We start from the raw sequence: 24065 nt of genomic DNA on the forward strand, positions 1-24065 counted from the left end.
AAAGGCCACTATCAAATCCCCCCTCATTCTTCTCTTTTGCAGACTAAACAAGCCCAGTTCCCTCAGTCTCTCCTCATAAGTCCTGTGCTCCAGCCCCCTAATCATTTTGGTTGCCCTCCGCTGCACTCTCTCTAACTTGTCCATATCCTTTTTGTAGTGGGGGGCCCAAAACTGGACACAATATTCTAAATGCGGCCTCACCAATGCCGAATAGAGAGGAATAATCACTTCCCGTGACCTGCTGGCAATGCCCCTCCTAATGCAGCCCAATATGCCATTAGCCTTCTTGACAACCAGGGCACACTGCTGACTCATATCCAGCTTTTTATCCACTGTTACCTCCAGGTCCTTTTCTGCAGAGCTGCTGCCCAGCTCATCGGTCCCCAGTCTATAGCTGTGCATGGGATTCTTCCTTCCTAAGTGGAGGACTCTGCACTTGTCCTTGTTGAACCTCATTAGATTTCTTTTGGTCCAATCCTCCAGTTTGTTTAGGTCACTCTGTATCCTATCCCTACCCTCCAGGGTATCTACCACTCCCCCCAGCTTAGTGTCGTCCGCATACTTGCTGAGGGTACAATCTACCCCATCCTCCAGATCATTAATAAAGATGTTGAACAAAACTGGCCCCAGGACCGACCCCTGGGGAACTCCGCTTGTGACCGGTTGCCAGCTAGACATGGAGCCATTGATCACTACTCGTTGAGCCCTATGCTCTAGCCAGTTCTCTATCCATTTTATAGTCCATTCATCCAACCCATACTTCTTTAACTTGCTGATAAGAATACTGTGTGAGACAGTATCAAAAGCTTTGCTAAAGTCAAGATATATCACATCCATCGCCTTCCCTACATCCACAGAGCCAGTCACCTCATCATAGAAAGCAATCAGGTTGGTCAGGCATGACTTTCCCTTAGTGAATCCGTGTTGACTGTTCCTGATCACCTTCCTCTCCTCCAAGTGCCTTAAAATGGATTCCTTAAGGACCTGCTCCATGATTTTTCCAGGGATTGAGGTGAGGCTGACAGGTCTGTAGTTCCCTGGATCCTCTTTCCTCCCTTTTTTGAAGATGGGCACTATATTTGCTTTTTTCCAGTCCTCAGGGACCTCCCCCTGTTGCCACGAACTTTCAAAGATAATAGCCAATGGCTCTGAAATCACCTCAGCCAACTCCCTCAGCACCCTCGGGTGAATTGCATCCGGCCCCATGGACTTGTGAATGTCCAATCCTTCTAAATAGTCTTGGACCCTTTCCTTCCACACTGCAGGATGTTCGCCTCCTTCCCATTCTGTGCCACCCAGTGCAGCAGTCTGAGAGCTGATCTTGTCTGTGAAGACAGAGGCAAAAAAGGCATTGAGTACCTCAGCTTTCTCCACATCCTCCATCACTAGGTCGCCTCCCTCATTCTCTAAGGGGCCCACACTTTCTCTAATCTTCCTCTTGTTGGCAACATGCCTGTAGAAACCCTTCTTGTTCCCCTTCACGTCCCTTGCTAGCTGCAACTCCAATTGTGCTTTGGCCTTCCTGATTTCATTCCTGCACGTTCGAGCAGTGTTTATATAATCCTCCCTAGTCATCTGACCAAGCTTCCACTTCTTGTAAGCTTCTTTTTTGTGTTTAAGTTCGCCAAGGACATCTTTGTTAAGTCAAGCTGGACGTCTACCATATTTGCTATTCTTTCTGCACATCGGGATGGTTTGCTCTTGTGCCCTCAATAAGGGAAGTGATGATGTTTATTATTAATAATCCTGAGTCAGGAACAGAAGAACTAATTTTGCCAAATGTAGATAGTCACTTGAAAATCATGGGTTCTAAAATTTAGAACAGAACTCAAAGAACTTAAGCCGAGTTTCATTTGCCTGGAGCAACTAAGAGTTCTGGGTTGCTCCTTTTTAAAAGTTTGTTCCCCTAAAAGCTGGGTAAGAATTAATTTCAAACTAGAATCTTTTTCTGTGTATATAGTACATGATTCCATTTCCTTTGCATCAATTAATATAGCTACTGATTTTCTTGATATGCATAACATACACACATCAAAGAACTACTTAAATCCTATTCTGTGCTTTCTCTTGCCATTTGATTTGTTACTGTTCAGTTCACATCTACTATCATAGGACATTTTATACTGTCAGGAATGGTATATACCAGTTATGGAAAAAATATTTTTGCTTGAAGTGGGGAAAAAAACCTGACCAGTATTTTACAATTTGGCTCTCTTTTCTCTTTAATCTTTATTGACCCATTGTATTATAGGGAAATTTATTCTGTATTCCTTAACTGTGCCACCCACCTGTAATATTTACCTACTATAGTATGACTAAACAACATCTTGTCAATGAACATTGCTAGCTTTTCCTTTTGACGTGGGACTAAGACAATATCTATAATGTACATGTTTTAAAAATAAATTTTTCACTGATTAGTTAATGCATAACAGGTAAAAATGTTTTGCAAAACTTCGAAAAAGGATTTAGAAATCAAATTTAAAATCTTAACGCACAAAACCTGTCTCCTTTTCCATCCTGTTATTATGTCTATGTTAGCAGTTTTGTGATGTAATAAGCAGTAGTTTGTAAACATGAAAAGCTACATATTTCACTAACTGCCTGATTTATAAAGTATGAGCACATTGACTTGAAAATGATATACAAGTTAAATCTGGTTCCATCTCTGATGACGAGAAAATCTTGTACAGAGGTGAGGCTGGATTTTCAAAGGAATTTGAGCTTAGGTACAGGGGGAGCGATCCCCCAAAAAATCTTTCCTGAACCCCTTTTTCTGGCCTTCAAACAATTCCATAGCCTATCCAAGCTCATCATCAGAAGTGAACTTTCCACAGACCAGGACACACCAACTCAAAGCAACACCAGACCCTGCCAGAATAACAAATGCAAAACCTGCAGACACATCAACACCCCCATAACACACCTTTCAAGATCCAAGTGTCCTACACATGCCTATCACAGCACAGGGTGTGCCTCATCCAGTGCACTAAATGCCCCAACAACAATATGGGTGAAACCAGACAACACTACATTCTCTGATGAGCTCACAGAGTAAAATGATAAAAGACAAAAACACCATATCTACTGTAGGTGAAAACTTTTCACTAAATTTCACTTTTCACTCTTCACTTTTCACTCTAGCTTACATATCAGTGCTCATCCTCAAAGGAAACTTGCACAACACTTTCCAAAGATGAGCCTGGGAGAGTTTAAATTCATAACTTTGCTAGACATTAAAAATCATAGTCTTAATAAAGACAATTGATTTATGGCTTATTATGACAACCTGTACCTCACTAAACCCTCTTTTGTGCTATGACTACAGGAGTGTTAACAGGCCACTTCACCTTGAACTGTCCTTTAGAAGATGTGCTACTACTTAACGCTTAACTATCTTTTCGATCTTGAATTTATCTGTGACACTCTGAGTACCTTTCCCAGACCCAAGGAAGAGCTCTGTGTTACTCAAAAGCTTGGCTTTTTCACCAACAGAAGTTGCTCTAATATCCTGGGACTGGCACAGCTACAACAACACTGCATACATCAAAAAGTTTGGAATGTTTTGACATTTTCAAAATGAAAAGCTTAATTTTTCTGATTCAAAATGACTTGGTTTTAAATTTTCAATTTATTTATACTAAAAGAAAGGTTTAAACATTTTTAAAGGTCAAAATAAAAAAAATTTCAAATTTTTTTGGGGGAAAAAAGGGTTCTGTTTGACCCCATCCAAAAAAAATAAAATAAAATAAAATAAAATAAAAATCTTAAAAATTCTTGAGGGATGGGAAAACTGTTTCCCATCTAACTCTAGAATTATTCAGTTTCTTTATTCTTTGGATGCATAAAAAGAGTAACCAAAGTAATATCTATTTGTTCTAAGAGCTTCTAACTTGTACTTGAAAATTAAATGAAATCAAAGATAGAAACATTGACCTCACAGAGTCTAATAGTACTAAAGAACTAGGTATTTCATATTCTCTTCATCCATTTGCCCAAGAAATGAAGGAATTGTGAGGTGCTGATGCAACCGTTTGCAGAGAAAACACGGAGAAGCAAATAAGAGAAAAACTGAAATTATTTTAAAAAAATGCATACTAGGAAAGAGGAGAGAGGGAATTTGAATATGATAACAGGAATGTAAAAATAGTCTAGAAAGATATATGAAGAAAAAACAGATGAAGAGCATTGGCAGATCTGAGAGGAGGCTGGAGTCAGTCACTTCATATTTCATCAGTTACAGAATTTAAGATTTCATTTAAAGAATGTAAAGGACCAGATTCAACCCTTGCACCCCAATATATATATATATATATGGCTTTTTACAGTATCCCTAGGTAATAAATACATCCTCTGTTCTTTTCCTCAGGGAATAATAGAACTTTGTGGATTCCTCAAAGCTACCAATCTTAAAACTGTAAATGATGAGGGGAATAGGAAGATAAGTCATGGCTCTGCACAGAGCATGTTGCATCCTTTCAAAGGGTAAAACTGTAGATATTCTGTCCCTGCAATTCTGGAGATATTTATGTGCAGTGAAAAATGTGTCTTGCCCATTATGGGTGCTCGTTCTGTATATTTCACACAGTGGTTAGGATGATTAGTGGTCTGATCTGGTCTTTAGCTTCAAGTGTAAGACAGGATTTCAAATTCCCTCCCAATGCAATTTACAAATGCAAAATAACAGGTTTGCAGAGTAGCTGTCAGCTGAGATAAAATGATCAGAGATCTAAATTGCAGCAGTTTCCAAAAGGTTAATTAAGCTGCTCTAGTACCCTGTGAATATGCAATGCACACCAGTGAAACAGCCTTTGTCTGCTCTTATGGATATCATATCCTCATGCTCTATGGAAATCAATTAGGTCGCACTAAACTGTCTCATTACAGGTCCTGAGTGAGCACCACTTTTTAGTACACAACAATTAAGGACAACAACATTCTTGCTAAGAAAAGGATTTCAAATTGCACCATTCTGGGGTGGCAGTGATGTAATTTAATTATAACTAAGGCTGAAATGCCATAAAAGCCTGTACATACCTTAAAAGTATATTTTGAACAATACTACATTTTACTGCAGGTCTTAGAGAGCACATCACCACCAATAATGAAGCTTCTGCAAGTTAAATACCCACTGACTGACATCTGGGCAAACCTACGCTCTTCAGCAGGTTTACACAGGTGTAGCTCACCGAAGTCAGCGGTGCATTCTGTTTAAGATGCACAAGAAGGAATATAATCCAGTTCTCTCTCAAGCAACACTGGCTTTGCAGAGGTAACAGAAGAAACAGCAGCAAAAACTACTCTTTAGTACTAAAATTAACAGAAAGTACTCAAAATACATCTGTCAAGTAAGAATAGTACATTTTCACACAGTCGTTTTTTGGAGCAGAACCACCTGTTAAGGAGTGTATGTAAGAACTGCTAATTATGGTTCTTCTATTGAAATCACTGGCTTCACTAGTCATAAGAAGCTATTTATTGCCTTTTAACGTACTAGTAAAGGGAAAACAATTTGTATGGGGTTTCAACCTGGCTAAAAAGGGAAGGTTACCTCTTGAGGAAAACAATAATGGATGTACAGGGCCATGACCTAGTACTGGAGCCACTAGATACTACTGCAATACAATAAATAATGAAATGAAAACAGAGAAACTACTGAGTATTGTGTGGGAGGTGTTAAGCCAAAGAAAAGTATTGAGAAAAGAAAATGCTCTTTTAAAAAGTATGGGAGTTAAATTTTCTTTGGATCCATTTTGCAGCAACTCCATAGGCTGACTAATGGGAGCCAATTGACTGTAATAGGAAACCTTTCTGCAAAACAGCTGTTAACTGGGCCCTTGAGCAGTAGATGGCAAAACAAGTGTAAGGAAGAACAAGAAAGAATTAAAAGCATGAATAAAATAAGAACACATTTTTTGTAGCAAAATTACTACTAACATGAGTTACCAAATCAGCAGAGATCTTTAGGTTCTCCCAAAACTGATTTTTTTCAATCAGCTGTTTGCTTCTATTCTAGTCAGGTTCTTATGCCACCTTCATCAGCATAGTATCCGAGTGCTTTCCAGAAGTGCAGTAAGTGATGCGAAAATATGTCACGTGATTTGCTCTCTTTTTTCTTTTTCTCACATTGGAAAATGTAAGATTTATTAATTTATTTCTTTTGTTTGGTGTGCTATGTATTTGTTATTGAAGGGTAGGTCAGAGAAGTTCATTTTACATTTGGAATGGAAGGGGTGATGTCGAAGGCAGTTATTCTATGTTGTGGACATTCATTCCCCAGCCCTTGCACCAGTCCCAAAGAAAGCTCTATCTGCCGCACACATATGAGCTTTACTCTTGCCATGGTCAGCTCCACTGTGCTTAACGAGCTGTAGATGTCTGAGCCTTTATTAAAGTGCTGTCGTATTCCAAAAGGGACTAACAATGACACTGTGAAGTGCTATGTTTATTGTGTCTCTGACTTCATATAGCTTTGACTCAGTTTACAAGTAAAAAGACTTTTTTCCCCAGTTGTCAGCCCAGCAAATTAAGCCTGGACTCTGAAAATCAGGCAGGTTTTTCCCCTCATAGGTCATCAGTGCTAACCAAAATAGTTCAGGAAAAATTCTGCCATCAGTTCCTTATGAGAACCCACTGAAGGCTAGTAGGCGGCACCTGTTTTGACTAATCCTAAAAGATCATGGATACTGATTTGTAACAGTGTGGCTTTGTCTAGAAAATCCATTTAAAATTCGTACATATTTTTCTCTTTCTGAAGCCTGTACTCTTGGTTTAAAGAGAGCCTGCTAAACATGCTTTATAAGCAATGGAATATGGAAAATAATGCCAACTAAGTGTTTAAAAATTCCCTAAGATATTTGTAAAATAGATAAGGGGCTGGATTCTAATGTGTTTTGTTTATGACACATTCATGACTATATGGTGGTATGAAGATTTTACTGACATATTCAGGATGATTTGCATAATTCACTCCCTGCTATGCCACTTAAGTAATGAGGCCATCCCAGAGACAGCTGAAATCTTTATATCAAACAATCATGCATTTTTTTCTCTTGCTACAACCTATTCCTAGTCAATGGGAAAGGTGGTTTCTCACTGAGTTACATGTCTTATAAACAGAGAACTCAATCATATGACTCGGTTAAATCTTTTGCACAACTATCTATTATAAAACAAAATTTCAGGATGCTGTAAAGAGTTTAAATGTATTTACAGGAACTTATTTTAAATCCCTCCACCTGTAGTCAAGTCCAAGTATACATGTCTTATAGGGAGCCATGGAACCTGTGAAAGTGACAACACACTATACTATACTAGTAATAAAAAGGTAAAGATCTGTAAATAAATCTATTCTTTTGGGTCCTTCTAGGGCTAGAAATGAGAGCTGGGACACGTTAGGAAGTAGGCTCTCCCATGGTAAGGAAGTTCCCATTTCCGTCTCTGCAGGGTCAGAAGATATCAAAAACTACGAGCAGTATGAGCATTTACTGGCACACGACTCATTGTCCATTAGAAAAATGGTTTTTTTCAGGAGAATTCCACATTTGAGAGTATGGGAAGGAAATGTTACTCTGGAGGGTGGCTTTCAGAGGAAAGGGAACTGTTTGAAACTTAGTAGGTATTTAGAACGAGTCCCAGGGAGAAACAAAGTAGTCAAAAGCAATTTATATCATATTTAGAACAAGTCTTGGAAACTTATGATATGAACGTATGTGTTTATCAGTCTAGGTTGGTAAATTTTTATTATAATTTTGCAGTGCTGTACTTATAAATTTGACCTAAACTTGAATTTTGGATCCAGTTTTGCATTCATCCCGTGTGCGGTTGGCATATATCATGTTTATTTGGATGATTTCATAGCATCAGGGCTTGATGTATACTATTATTAGGTGGGGAAAGCACCTCTCACTATTAATGAATACTCACATAGGAGCAAAACAGCTGCTTTTACAGGGAGGAGAAAATAGGGACTAGAAAGCAACAAAGTCCAAGGTATCCCAGATTTATTAAAAGGGAAATGGACCATGGTCACATTCTTGTTTCTCAAAATTTTTAAATGCTTTGCAAATATATATTTTATTATAATCAAAATGCTAGATGTAGAGGTGGGTGACTGATTTTTTGGTTCTCCAACTGTTCTGAAAAATTGGGGGGGGGGGAGGGGGAGAATCAGTTTTAGCTGAAGCTGAAAATTCTGAAAAGTTTTGGAGAACTGAAAAAGTAGACAAATGTTTTGTTTCCAGGCATTCTTTTCATTTATTTATTTTTTAACATCAAAGCAAAAGAAAAGAAGGGCTACATTCACAAGATGGCCACAGCAGGTGGTAATATCATTCCCCTTATTACTTATAGCCCAGGGTTTGGGCACTCCTCTAGGATGTAGGAGAGCCAGGTTCAAATCCCCAGTGTGCCCAAAGGGGAGAAAAAGATGTGAACTGGTGTCTCATACACTGAAGGAAAATACCCTAACCACTGGGCTACAGAGTAGCAAGATGCTGGGTTCTCAATCTCTTGCTATGAAGCTATTCCACTTCATATAAAATACTTGAATAGTTTTTTGGTCAGAGAGAGAAAAAGAAAGCCTATCCCCCTCTTTAAAGCACTGGATAAGTCTCTCAAATACAAGGTGGAAGACTCCATATAATCTTTTTACCAGTGCTTATTAATCATGCTCTCTCTTACTCTCTCTCTAGTGTCCAACGTGTGGGTGGCAATGATGCATCTATATCCCCACCCGCACCCTACTGACTTTTATGTAAATACTGCAATTCCTCTCAACAATAATTGGAAATAGCTATGCATGGAAAATTGGATTTGATTCCGACTGAAGTCCGTGGTAAAATTTCCAAGGTGGCATGGCTTTCTCTCTAAAATACAACATAGGCCCTATGCCAAGGACAACAAGGTAAGTAAGACTGCCTTAAATTAAGTCTTGCAGGGGCAGGTGGGGTTCAGTAACCTCAGCAGGTAGTTCACAAAGGAGAAGGGAAACTCATTTCAAACCACGGATGTCAGGCTTGGAGAAATGATCTGTAAAGCTTGTTGAATAGGTATGTTCATGTGAACTGATGTCCATGTCAACTGCATCTCAGGGGACTAGGGAAATCCCCACAGTATATATAAATGTTTGGCATATTTGACAAATCAAATTCCATACATGGGATACACCTATTGTGCATCACATTTTACACCAACACCCGCACTAAATAGCACTCACATTTTCCACTCTCAGAAGCTAACTTGTTTGCAAAGATGGAGTTTGCATGCCAAAAACTGAACTGGAGCCAAGAATAGACTCATGTAATGGTCTAAAGGGTTTATATTATTATTTTAAATACCTATATTCACACACACACACACACACACACACACACACACACACACACACACCCACCCCCGTGGGAACAGGCAGATCCTATCAAAACTTTTGACAGAAATCAGGCAGGCGGGCTCCCCAGCTCCTGGACCAGTTGCCCAGGATGGCCAAATGTTTTTGAAAAATGGGCATTGTTTCTCCAGAAATAGAATTAAAAAATCCCTTTACGTAGAAAAATTTAAATATTTGCTTTTGTTCCAATACTGAACAAATACAAATTTTGAATTAAAATTTTGCATAAACATTTCTTTTTTTTTTTTTTTTTAAATCAGCTCTAATAATTTACCATAATCAAAAATATGTGGCGGAGACATTGGTGCCTAGAGGAAAGGATTGGTAAAATGGCTTGAAGCCACGGTTGCACACTCCTGATTGTGAGCTACACTTGGGCAGCCCCCAGGATAGTGTAGATAGACAGCCCCACCTCTGCCCCAGGCTAAATTACAGCCACCTGTCCCCAAGCTGCCCATGCTGTGGCCACCACCCCTGACATAGCTCTCTTGCCCTCCTGGCACACCCTCTACACCAGGACTTTCAAGGAAGTCTTTACTGCTGTCTTCCTCATTGTTGTGCTGGGGGAATTCTCCCGTGGCTGGATCCGGGGTACTTATAAATCTTTTATGCCATTCTGGGCCTGTTATCTGCTGTGAAAGGGCTGAAGTTGGGGTGAGAGTCTCAGCCTTGATTTTTATTTTCATCATGAGAGGAATAAAAGTCTCTAGATCAAATTCTGCTCTGTTACAGTAATGTGAATCTAAACTGGTGGCTATGGGATTACTCCAGTTTTAAACCAGTGTAAATGAGAGGATATTTTACTTTTACCAGGGCTTCAAGTTTTGCCATTTTTGGGGGTGAGGTGTATATTATAGGAAAATATGTGGCAGTTCTGTGAGGAGGTCAGTTACCAGGACACTTCTCAAATCATAAAATTGTGTTTAGAAAAGTAAAGCTCAAGTTACTTTTAATTTCTTGTTTTTATTTAATGGGAATTTTTCTGACTATGTGAAAAAAGAAATGAGATTTTAAAGCACAATGCCATAACCTTCTAGAAAATCTTTAATGTCACGATTTCAGCAGCAGTAGCTGGTCAGAAATGCAAAACCAAGTGATTCTGATTGACCAACTGTAGGTACAAGTATTCAATAATTCTGTAGTGTTCATGATAAACAGGGCAGCCAGGTAAAGAATTGTGAAATCCATAAAATAAACATACTATGAGCTAACTATGTGAGTAATAAGTATAGTTTCAGATAGGATGAATCTGCAAACATGAATTATTTGTGTTTAAAAATCAGATTTAGTCAGACTCTTCTTTTTCCTCCCCCTGGCCTTCCCTGAATTGTTAGTTTGTTTGTTTTTGGTCAATACATAGCACATTATGAACACATAATTTGTTGGTACTCAATGGATGGTACAATTGAGGTGAAAATTGGCTAGCTGTTAATGATGGATAATGGACACTTATGATTTCAAAGCCAGAGAACCATCAGAAAATGGGTCTAAACATCTGCTCAAAGCTCCACCTTGGACTCACTGTTGGATGAAATACAAAAGCAGCTTGAAATTAGGCCCACGTCTACACCTGTTGCCAAATTCGGTGGCAGTCGACAGGAGCTATGCAAGCTACGTAGAGATACGCAAGTAGCTTGTGTATCTCCCGTTGACTTCCTAACTCCTACTTACCACGGTGACTTCAGTTTGCTGCGCTGATGGGAAATGCGCTCCTGTCGACGCAGCATTACTCCACCTGGCAGAGGTGGATTAATAGCGTCTATTTCCAGGTCGATTGAGCGGGTCTCCACTTCCGCTCAATCAATCCGGATAAATCAATCTGACTGTGGCAAATTTGCCGCAGTCAGTTCAGACATAGCCGTGGTATCGTTTTCCCACTTACTAGGCTATCAATCAGCTGTGCAACTGGTTTCTTGTTCTTAAAGATGAACAATGCTGTGAAAATGCAGCATCAGTGATGAAAAGTTGACTCACAGAAGCAAGACCGCTTTGAACTGAAGGCTTCTTAAAACCTTGTAATTCTGCTGTGTTCAATTTAGGCCTCACCTTGAAAGACAAAGCAGCACATTATATTACTATTAAAGGAAGCCAAATAATCAAACCAAGAGAAGAGACGGGAGGGATAGTTGGGGGGGGGGGGAGGGTGGAGTCAAGAATGAGGTTTTAAAAATTCTAATACTGACACAAAGTGGCACATAAGACACACTGAAGCATTTAAATAAAGATTAACTTTGCCAGTTAGTCACTGGCCCTGACAAGTGATGCGAGAGAGAGAGAATGAATGTTTTAAAACAACGATAAACCATGTTGGATCTCGAAACCTATACAAATATTGACATTACTTATTTGTTCCAGATAATGTTCCTATGCAGCCTTAAACTGTACCAATCAACCCAGAAATCAAGTCTCTAAAAGTAGGGAAATCACCAGGAGAAATAGAACTCTTTCTAGAAACTCCTGTTTCTAGAAATAGATTCCTTTGGATGTCTTTTTTAAAGCTATGCTTTAATTCAACCACAGGTTATTGAACTTGATAGTTTTCTGTTATAAAATAATAGATATGTAGTGCTGAAAGGGACCTTGAGAAGCATCAAATCCAGCACCCATGTGCAAATGCAAGACCAAGTAAACCAAGACCATCCCTGGCAGGTGTTTGTCCAACATGTTCTTAAAAACCTCCAATGATGTGGATTTCTCAACTTCTTTTGGAAGCCTATTTCAGAGCTTAACTATCCTTATAGTTAGAAAGATTTTCCTAATATCTAACATAAATCTCCTTAGCTGTATATTAAGTCTGTTACTTCTTGTCCTACCTTCAGTGGACATAGAAAAACAATTGATCAGCCCTTAACATTCAGTCCCCTTTCAGTCTTCTTTTCTCAAGCCTAAACATGTAATAAAGAAGAGTAATTCCTTACACTGTAGGAATTCTGAGGCATAGTTCTATGACCTACTTTTAGAGCCCCGCAAATATCTCTTTTATATCCACAGACCATGTTTACAGACAGGATCAGATGCTGATAAAAAAATTGTATCCATGCAGGGCTCTACCTATATTATACAGCAAGTTAGAGGAGATGATCATAGCAGTCCTTTTAAAACCTATGAGTGCATGGAAGTCACATAAACCTAAAGGTGTATAAAGCTTCTTCATTTTGTGTTTGCTTGGTGAATACAGCAAATTGATGACTACTAGTAATTTAATATATAGAGGCATTGATTGAGGATAGCTTTTAGTTTTGAACATATGATTGCTCCTTACATACGTAAAGAGTTGTTTGATAATATATTCATTTAATACATCAGTGCATTTGCCCAAACCCCTCTTCACATGGCACCCAACTCTTGACTGGCATGGTTATGTTTCAGTTTGAATGCATGCATCTTCAACAATCATCTAGAATTCAATAGGAAGATTATACAGCATCTGCATAATTTAACATGTACCTATCATTTTATTAATGAATCAGCCCTCAGTCAGCGTCTCCCACTATTATACTTAAAAAGAACCCAAACTAGAAAAGTAGTTAATTTGTTTGGCAGTTAGTAGCTTGCTGAAAGCATGTATACTGGCCAAGCAGCAGCAGGATGCTTTGATGTGTTTTAGCTATCATTAGCCAGGTTTGCTATTAATTATATGTTGCTTTACCTTTCGACATATAATATCCTTATATTAAATGTAAAAATACCCTTTATGATTATACCAGAGCCAGACTAGTTTACAATCTCCAGTTCTCCAAACAGTTTACAGTTCTCCAAACTGAAAGATATTAAATGTGTCCGAGCTTTGCCAGGTACTGGAAGTAATCAAAGCAAACCAGGCAGTCTACAATGAACTCATGTGGTGTGAAAACAAACAACTTTTTGCAAAACAAAAGCAGCCTAAATCAGAGTAAATTATGTCCCCAGATTACTATAACTGTCAATTTTAGATACCAACTTTTTAAAAATAATGAGGACTTGCAGAGAGATGGGTGAACATCAACAGAGTTGGAGGTTCAATGCCTTTGGATACTTCAGTCATATTTTGGGGGGGTACACAAATTTGATTTGGAAATCTCACAATAAGATTATTTTACAAGCTTTCCAATACTTCTGCTCCTATCCCAGAAGAGATCAAATAGAGTACAACATGCCAAGGCCCGAAGTCTCCATACTGCCTCCATGTAAAACACAAAGGGAACTTCAATTTGCTTCATTTTAGGCAAATTAGGTGCAATCCATGGGTTCCTTGGAAATGTCAATGCATCCATCAGCAGAGCAAAGTTTGGATGCTCCTATTTTATGACTTAGGGATTTAAACTGAAGTATCCTATGACTAACCAGAGAAATTGGTCTATGTTTCCAAAACACAAAAATAATTGGCCAGATTTTAATCGCAGTTATGCTTATGTAACTGAGATCAGGATGCGGGCCAATGGTCTTGTAGAAACAACACAGTGTGTGTAGATAAACCCATTTGCTAGCCTTTGCTTTAGGGTCTGAGACGGAAGTCTGAGGAGCCGGGTAGGTGGCAACATCCATTTCTACTTAGTAGTGCAGCTCTTATAAGGTTTGCAAATATCTTCCTAAACCATATAGTTGGTCCTAACATGCTAACCTTCTGGAAGATTCCCAGAAGAATTATGTAACTCTCACACCAAGGAGAGCTCAGTTGGTGTGGAGGATGTGGCTGGAGTCTCAGAAATTAGCTTGTTAAAGGAAAACGTTTTATTCCTTGCACTTTGAGACCAAGAACAAAGCAAGGTGGGAAAATGTATTCCAGTTTTAGCAGCCATTTTGGTAATTTCTCTCTTTAGTTAGACATGATTGGGGGGGGGGGGGGGGGGGGGAAGGAGGATGGAAGAGTCTTGGGCCTATCAGGGGAGAGCCTAAAAGGCAACTGAAGGAGTTAGTGTGGGTATGGAGCAAGAAGCCAAAAAAGTAGGAGTTCCTGATGCTACTTAAGACCTGCCATAATTCAGCACTGCTTGCAGGAGGTCCCAGAATAAGGAATAACCTGCAGTCTACTGCACATTGTGTCTACTTAAAGGTATCTTGTTATAAGTCTTTATTTTAGTACCAGTCACAGTTTTGCAGCCTTAGGAGTGCTTTGGAGGGTGCAAACACCACCCTTTTTGATTCAAGACCATTTGTCAGGGCTGGGCCATAAGCAGTCTGTCTCCTGGTCAGCTACTAGGCCTGGGTCCAAGATCACAATGCAAAGTCAATGGCACAGTTTACAATAGGCCTAACACTAACTCCCATTTCCTTGCTTCAGGTACTCGAATACACTATCATCTGATAAGATCCAGCAGAATCCAGCTAAATGTTCATTCTGTTACTAGTAAGTTACTATTTTCAATTATGTCCATACATTTTCCAGACTTTCAAGTTTTGTACACTATCTCAACTCAAATTTTCCTTGCCACTGTGGGAGCATCTGCAGATAGATAGCTAAGTATTACAATTACTGTGATAAGACAGGTTAACAGACTTGTTTCTGAGATCATAGAGGGGGGTTATTTAGTTCTCACTATTTGTTTTCATTAATTGATTCATTGATTTTACTTTGAAACTCTCTGGTCATTCTGAAGGCAATAAATGAGATAACTGCCTATCATGCAGATCGTTATTATATGGGTATTTCCGTGTATTCTCCCTGTCTATCTGCATCTACTTGTTGCCTCCTGTAAGTTTTGGGGGCAGGGACTGTCTTTTTGCTCAGTGTTTGTACAGTGCCTAGCACAATCAGGTTCTGGTCCTTGTGGGTGCTCCTGCCATACAAATAATAATGAAGCGACAGTTCCTTCCTACACAGATTTAGTATTCTGTTCTTAAACCAAACATCCCTGTTTCAAAGAAAGGTGCATCCCGACATCACTGGCTTCCAAAACACGTTGGCAATAGGTCTAAACACATGCCATTATTGGTGAAGACCATTTCCATAAGATGTACATCTATGTCTCAGATGTGAGACAGATATTTATAGCACCAAGAAGCCTAGATGCTTAAAAAATTAAAGCCCTCAATTTTTGTTTGCCCTTGATCTGGTAAAATTTCCACCAACTTCAATGGGACTTTTGGCTGAGTAAGGGCTGAAGTATTTGGTGCTTATTTTATTGGCATCTGATTTCACTACCTACCTTCATCTAGCTGACTTTCCTCTGACTTCAGAGGGATGGATTAGGCAGCATATGATCCTGTAATCCCTTTTTAACTCTAAAGGGAATAAGAGGCACACAACAGGGCTCAGATTTCTAGAGAGACAGTTTTAAGATCTCTGAGCAAAAACCTGAAAACATGCTTGAGTTAATAAAATATACTGATGAAATGAAGTTAACCAAGTGAGCAAACATCTATACTCATTTTGTGTTAAGCTAAGCAATATAGCTTAGAAGAATGACCGCTTTGCCTTTGTTTCCATTACCTGCTCTATTTAAGAACCTCTTCATGTCTGTTTAAATTTTCTTTTTTATATGAACCAGAAAAGTAATAAAATCCATTATAGTTTTTCCTTGATGAAAAAGTGGCTTCTGGGTTGATTTTCATTTGGTAGTGTTTCTGTTCAGAAGGGCAGTGAGACTAAAAACCATCTAAGGTTTTTGTGTGTGTTTTTATCTCCCTCGTCAGAATCACTTAATGTCTTTGGGCCAAGATCTCGCTTCAGACTATAAAGGCCAAATTCTGCTCTCACTCAATCCACATGTAACCCAACAGACAGATACAGATAAGTCCTGGTTTCCATCAGTTGTGCTGGAGACTTCTTTTGCTGGGCTTCAATGTGCATCTCTGATGGGATGTATTTAGGGAGATTTTGTCTCAAGGAGAGCTTCCTTCCTACCTCAGCTCTGGATTAAAATGGTCAACTACATACACAGGTTGAAATTCCACATTCCCTTTGAACTAGTGAATAGCAATCAACTGGGAAAGAATTGGCCCACACAAATGCTCGTATGTTGAGAGAACGTACTGAACATTTCAATTTGATTACCCTGTGCTTGATTACTATCAGCAGGCACAGTTACAAACTCTGGGCCCAATCTTGTTTCTACTGATGTCAGTGAGAGTTTTGCTATTGACATCATGGTGAGGAAAGGAATTATAGGAGGCTAAATAGCACTGCCTAAACTGGCATTATGCAGCTGTGACCCATGCTTGCTCCTGGGTGGGTTGTGTGCATTCAACCTAAGACTTGTGAATCTAAAAGGATGAACTTGTACTGTTAGAGCTAAAATACTCAGCTCCATTAGAGAAAATGCTGTTCAGATTCATGAATCTGTGAGTGAGCACACAGAGGTTACATATTTGTTACAGAAGGGGACTAGGAGGCTCAGTTTCCCTCAATCAATAGTCCTAGGCCAGAGGTAGAGCCAGGATGTCATGGTAGCTCCTGTCTTCAGATGCTACTGCTGGTGAGGAAGGAAGAGTCCTTAAATGGGCAAGTTCCATCACCTCTGACTGCTGTCCCAGCTGGTGGGGGGAGATTGGCTAGGCCACAGCAGTTTTGGTGCAACAGTTTCTTGTCTTGGATACTACTGGTCCTGCTGGGGCAGGCAGCTGCTAATAATTCAGTGCTTAGGGAATTGCTTATGGAACCTGTTGCTGACGCTGGCCCTTGCGTAGGGAGGAAGTGACATATTATTAATCTTTCTTCTATAGCAAAGTAATTTTAGAGGCAAACTAGGGCACAGATAATGAAGATGCCTGTCATCACTGTGACTTGCTCTAAGTGTCACTTGCACGCTTTCACTTCCCTTGTTTTGTGTGGAGGATGATACAGGTCCCATTCTTGCCTGCTTGCTAAGAGGAAATGCACCAAAGAACAGTAATAAGATCAGTGAGTCCTTTTTTGTTCTCATCTACTCCTTCTCTCTCCGACTTTTAATATCTACAAAAGATAACAGAGGAACATATATATCCGAGAATGGATTTGCAACTGCATTTACAACTGATTTAAATGTCCATATTCCTCTTGGTGGGTGATGACTGGGTGGTTCTCTGAATCCACGGTGTGGAGAAAGAATTAAACAATTCAGTGCTTACATTACATGCACGCAACTATTCAGCATAAATAGACCCTGTTGGATTTTGTGGTTAGAAATGACGTAACACTGTCAAGTCACCAGGTTTCCCTGGCTTTGTGCTGTGATTTTTGGAACTCTAGAGCTTCCCCTTGAAAAGAAAAATCAAAACACAGTAAAAAGGCACAGTAAATTAATTGTTTAACTGATCCGACCAGAAACTCACACGGAGTGTATTTTATGAATCCACAAGGATCCTCTTGACATCATCCCCATAGCCATCTTTGGGGGGTGGTGGTGGTAGAGGAATGCCCCTAGAACACTGGTGCACAGAAGGTGGAGACTTCATTCTGCACTTCTGTGGGCACCAGTGCTGTCTTCAGAACTGGGCATCCTAAGAGGGCAGATACTGTCTGTGGGGTTCGTGTTGTTCATGTGGTGCAGAGGGACTATTTTTTTAATCCCACTCCCATCCTGCCCAGCAATACCCACTCTATTTTTATCCTGATCCCACTATTATGGCAGCTGATCCTGCAGGATCCCAGTTTCTTTGCACCCTGCCTCAGAGAACCTCTGGCACCCCCCTAGGAGGTACATACCCCAGTTTGTGCACCCCTACCCTAGAAAATCAGCTACAGTTCCAACTTGTAAATAAAGCTTCTCCAGCACAGAACAGGACCATGGAAGAGGTTATGTAGCCTGGAACTGTATTACCTTTACTATGATGGGTAAAATTTTCAAAAGTACCTACGTGACTTAGGAGCTGCAGTCCTATTTTCAAAAGTGACTTAGGCACCTACAACCCTTTGTGGATCTAGACCTAAGTCCAAAACTTAGATCTCCAAAAACCTCTGCTCAGCTCCCTCCTAACCCAGTAAGCAGCTACGTTTCCCTCAATAAATTCCTGCAGACACCTAAAAGTGTGCCAGTGAGCATGTGCGCAGACACCTAAGTCCTGATGACCACCTCATACCTGAGTCCTGGCAAGATCCCCAAATTAAATATTCCTCCACTTAACTCTCCTGCAGGGTTTGATCCAGTAGGCACTCTATGCAGCAAACAAACACCTGTGGCTGGCCTGGGTCAGCTGACTTGGCCTTACAGGGCTGTAAAAATCAACTGTGTAGATGTTTGGGCTTGGGCTGGACCCCAAGTTCTAGGACCCCATGAGGGGGAAGAGTCCCAGAGCCCAGGCTCCATCCCGAACTTCTACACAGCAAGTTTTAGCCTTGCAGCCTGAGCCAGCTAACCTGGGCCAGCTGCCCCAGGTTTTTTATTCCAGTGTAGATGGACCTTCAAAGGCCATTTAACAGACTGGGTCCTGCACAAAATAGTGGCAAAAGCAATAGTGATCTTATGCCCTCTAGCCCTGTGGCTAGAGCACTCACCCAGGATGTGGGAGACCCAGCTTCCAATTTCCCCCCTGTCTGATTTGGAACCGTGATGTGAATACATCTCTCAGGAAAGTGCCCTAACCAGTCAATATTCTGGGGTAGGTCTACCCGAGCTCCAATATTGAAGCGGTTTCATTTTGTGTGGTATATTTGTCACTGAAACAAAGATTGAACCTCATTCTCCCAGCCACGCACTAACCACTGGGCTATAGAGTCACTCACGCTTTTGCTAACCCAATGCATATTTAATTAGTTCTACGAAGTGGAAAAGTTTAAAATAGGAGAGATTATGAGCAGCCCATCCCAAAACATCCCATAGCCCAGTGGTTAAGGCAAATCCCTGCTCCAAACCACACACAGGGCAGACCTGAACCTGGTGCTCCAACAGCCTGGGTAAATACAGTAATCACTGGAATAAAGGATATAAAGACATCTGATAAACCACAAACTTCTCACACACATCCCCCAACTCCAGGAGATGGTTGATAGCTGTGAATCCTGAACAGAGACAGGCACCTGCCTTCAGTGAAGATGTGGGCAATTAAGTCCCTTTGAGGATGAGTTTTAGGGCCTCACCCCTCTCATTAGCTTTTCTTATTAGTTTAGGTGGCTGCCTAATTAGTGTGCTGGTTTTTGTGGATCCCACTCCTAGGCACCCAACTCTCCCCCCCTTCATTGTATAGGGAGACCCTGAATCCCTAATTCAGGTCTCTGGATTCCATTAGGTATCAGGACACCTAAAGTTAAGCATTGCAACACTGAGTCTAAGTCCCCTTTGTGGATCTAGCCCTTGCAAGTCAATGGGACTTGGGCTCTTAAGTGCTTAAATCCCTTTTCAAAATGAGACAGACTTCTAAGCCACAGAAGTGGCTCTGAAAAGTTTACTCCATGTCTACAGGGAGGAAAAGAATGTCCTCCAGCCCCACCACAAATCCACTCAGTTCCTTTCGTCTGGAAAACGGGTGGGAAGAGATTGTGCTGTGGCAGTTGACATTGTAAGGGTGGGGAGAGATCCATGTGCAAAGAGCCCTCAATGTGCGAATCTGAGTAATATATTCTGAAACACTCTTAAGTACCTGTATAAGGGCAGGTGAACAACAGGTAGGATCAGAGTACGCCTGTACACAACATCAGTGAAACCATTAGCCATATACTATATTAAGTTCTCATATCCACACTTCAAGAAGGATATTCACATATTAGAAAGGCTTAAGGAAGGAGCTACAAGAATGAACAGAGGTCTGGAAAACCTGACCTAGTGAACGGGTTCTTTAGTTTAGCAGATAAAAGCATACAAAGGCCCCTGGTTGGAAACTGAAGTTAGACAATTTCAGACAATTTTTTAAATTTTTAAAAGAGGATAATGAACCATTGGAATAATTTACTTAGAAACCTGGTGGATTGTCTATCATTAAAGCTGGCTGTCTTTTGAAAATATATGCTCTAGCTCAGCCAGAAGTTATTGACTTGACACAGGGCTCACTTGATGAAGCTCTAAGGTCCATTTTGTGCTGCAGGTCAGACTAGATGATCACCATAGTGCTCTCAGGCCTTAAAAAAATCTATCAATCATTCTTACCTTTCACTCACAGTGGTGTAAATCAGGAATAACTGCATTGAAGTCCATGGAGCTCTATGGGTGAAAAGTTCTATAGGAGCTGGTATTGTTATTGTTCCATGGGTGTGAGTGGAGAATCAGACCATGTGTATAAATTAATTCTGCACTCCAGAAAAAACCTTACATAATTCAGACTAAAAAAATAACTTAATTCTATCTTCCATTAATAGTCTGTACTGCACCCTGTAATCTATACAGCAATCAAAACTTATTTTCTTGAATAAAAAAAGCAGTAGCATAAACAAAGATGCAGGTGTATTACTCAAACAATAATAATCATACTTCGCAGAAATGTTTCTTAAAAAACAGTGAGTTTTATTTTAATTTCTACCAGTGAATGTATGGATGAGTGATATTTAGTCAAGTCTAAAGTTCCAACCCAGTAGTCCTTTCTCAGACATAATATAACAATTCTCATGAGGGATCAGACCTTTTATCCAACTTTTGGAGAATTTTATCACCAACTCCACCAATATCAACTGCTTTAGATTAAGGGGCAAGCAATCACTTAATGGACAATAGTTAAATAACTTATCCAGAGAGGGAGGTGTCTTCATTACTCCCATGGCTGGGAGTGACTGGCTTATGCCCTGAAGTATTCTCTTATTTTTAAACATCTCTCATTGTAAATGGGGAAATTCTGTTTATTATGGTAAATATTTAAAACTTTAAAAAACCTTCCAAGTTCTTGGCTTCAATAATTCCTGTGGAGGTGAGTTCCAAAGACTAATTGCTCATTTTGCAAAAAAATATTCTTATATCTCTCTGTTTTAAGTACAAATGAGAGTTTTGCTTAAATAAGCTCTGCCAGATAGGTCCCTAATTTTGCAGAGAAGAGTGTTTTTTGCCTGAACGAATATAGAAGCCTGTTTAAAGCAAAAAAGTTATCTGGTTTCCATACTGCATAAACTGTCTGAGGCCAAACAAACAATCCTCAAAAACTTGGCTTGCACAATACAGAAGCAATACATACATATTTCTCGCTGTGTCAAGTTCCTATATTTTATGCCAGAAGGGATGCTCCCTACCAGTGCTCACTAGCAATCCAATTATTTGTTGAAAAATGTGCTGCTCTGGTGATTAAAAGAAATAAAAATCACAGCACTTCACACATTCTTTTACAAGACAAAGAACAAAAATCCCAATGTTTTTACTTATGCTTCTTAAGCCATTTCCCCCCCACCTGTAAAACTCTTTTCTAACTACATTTATTCTTTAAATTCTTGCGAGTATAACAAAAAATAATCACTGATATTACTGATATACATAAAAAAGATAGTATTTTGCATTTACTGTCATTGTACCTTCCATCCAATGATAGGAGCGTTTTACCATGGCCAACTATTTAAGCTGTGTGTGAATTAGGTAACCAATAGTTTCCATAGCTATAAAATGAAAGTAAGTCACAAGAAGCTTGAGCGATGTGTCCAAGATCACATTGCAAAGTCAATGGCAGTTTACAAAAGGCCTAAACACTAACTCCTATTTCCTTGGTTCAGTTAATCAAATACACGAACTGATGAGATCCAGAAGAATCCAGTTAGACATTTACTCTGTGTACAGTAAGTTACTATTTTCAATTATGTCAATACATTTTCCAGACAAGTTTTTTCTGTTTGTTTGACCTTATTCACGTTTGGATCATAAGCACAACAGGACAGGTATGCTGGTTTTCTCTGAAATGATCTAGGTTCCCTTGACAGAATAAACCCCTTGGCTTTCAACCTCCAAGTTTACCCACTCAGTTTAATGCCTTGCAAAACAGGACACCCCATGCGATTAGCATTTAATTACAATGAAGCCAGTAGCAGCTCTGCTAAGATTGAGTTGACTTTTTGGATATGAATCACATTTTGCCTGGGTTTAGTTTCTGGCAGTCAGGTTACATCACAATTAAATTTTGTATACAAATGTATTTTATTACATGTTTGAATCAGTATATGTGAGTGACAAAACAAAAAAAAATAATAATTTGGCTCCAGTTTGACTTCTCTCCTCTCCTTCCCACAACTTCAAAAATATGGAACTAGTTACTTACCCATCACTACAGTGTCTGAGCACTGTCCAAACATAAATAGATGGAGTAGAACATGCCTGTGAGGTACAGAAGTAGTATTCCATTTCACAGAGGGGCAACAAACTCAAATACCATGACTTTCCCCAAGAATCGCTCAAAAAGTCTGTGCCAGAGTCAGCAATTGAACTCAGATCTACTGCCTCACAGTCTAGCATCTTAGTCACAAGTCCTGCCTTCCTCACAGTTTACAAGTTAGAGAAAAAGTTAGTTCTGAAATCAAAATATGGCCTTTTAAGTGTGTGTGGGGATGGGGAGGGATGACAATATAAAATGGCTGCTCAAAGAAGTTTAAAAAAATTACTAATAAACATTGCATAACATTGTTTTCCTATTTTTTGTATCAACTCGAGTTCTATTCTTTTGAAGGGACTTTGCAACATTATGAATTAACATCTCAGGGCAAAGTCACTGTGGTAGCAACACAATGATAGGGTAGCCTACAGCTTATATTGCACATTATCAAAAATAATGAAAAATGATGATGTTAGAGAGGGACTTGAAAGACGTTCAGATACCCTGGGGAAAGGTCTGGCATAAGGACCAAGATAGATGGGACCGATTGGGCCTGAAATATTAAAAAACACCTATCCAATCTACTCTTTCCTGATCTAATACCCATAGACAGCTCTTTGAAATAAATGGATTGTGAGAGCACTTTGCTGACTTAATGAGCTTCTAACAGCTCATGATGAGTACATATCATCAAGCTCATCTTATTGCCTGATTAACCCCTGAAAGTTACTCTCTTCTGTGGTATTTTAAGGATAGATGCTCAGTTTAAATATTTATCAAATGAGTAGAACACAAATATCTGCCTATTTAGCAGATACTTACATTCCAAGAAAAAATGTGCATCTCGAATACAGAAATCCTTTTCTTCTACTTATACACAGAATAAGTGAGGTAAGTTTTATCATTAGTACAGATTTCAGATCAGTACACTCTGCCAGTGCTTTCTTGGGTACAAGGTGAGTCAGGCTACCTAATGGTTCTGTTATTTTGGTGTGGGTGAATATGGTAGTTCAATATCAAATCATCATCTTTTGGCTGAGACATCAAACTAAAGTTCTGACCACTTATGCTAATTAAAAAATTCCATTAACTTTTCACAAAGCATGGGTGTTCACCACAGTGTCCTGACAAAATTCCAACTTTTCATAATTATATTCTGCCCCAATACAATTACTCATAATAATTATATTCTGCCTAAATTCCCTCTGCAGTTTCATCTGGATGCAATGTTCTTCCTCCTAAGATGTTGTGCAATATTGCTGTCTGCTCATGAACATGTTTCAACTGCAGCTGGTTGAAAGCTTTTTGAATTTCAAATTTTGATATTTGAAAAGAAATCATGGAAAATTTTTACAAAGTCCCTACCCCCCCTTTTAAACAATTATAGATCAGGGTAATTTTTTAAAAATAAATAGTGAAGAAAGTTTTGAAAATATTTTTGCAAAACCCAAACCAACTTTAGTTTCTCCCTGGAAATGGCTACATTACAGTGGTGAATGAGGTGGTCCTGATATACAAAGTCTGTATATCAGAGCAAATGAATTTTGAGATGACTCAAGATGAAAGGCACTAT

The sequence above is a fragment of the Emydura macquarii genome, unplaced genomic scaffold (genome assembly GCF_026122565.2).
Source record: "Emydura macquarii macquarii isolate MOO-44397 ecotype Brisbane River unplaced genomic scaffold, CSIRO-AGI_Emac_v2 contig_369, whole genome shotgun sequence".
NCBI lineage: Eukaryota > Metazoa > Chordata > Testudines > Chelidae > Emydura > Emydura macquarii.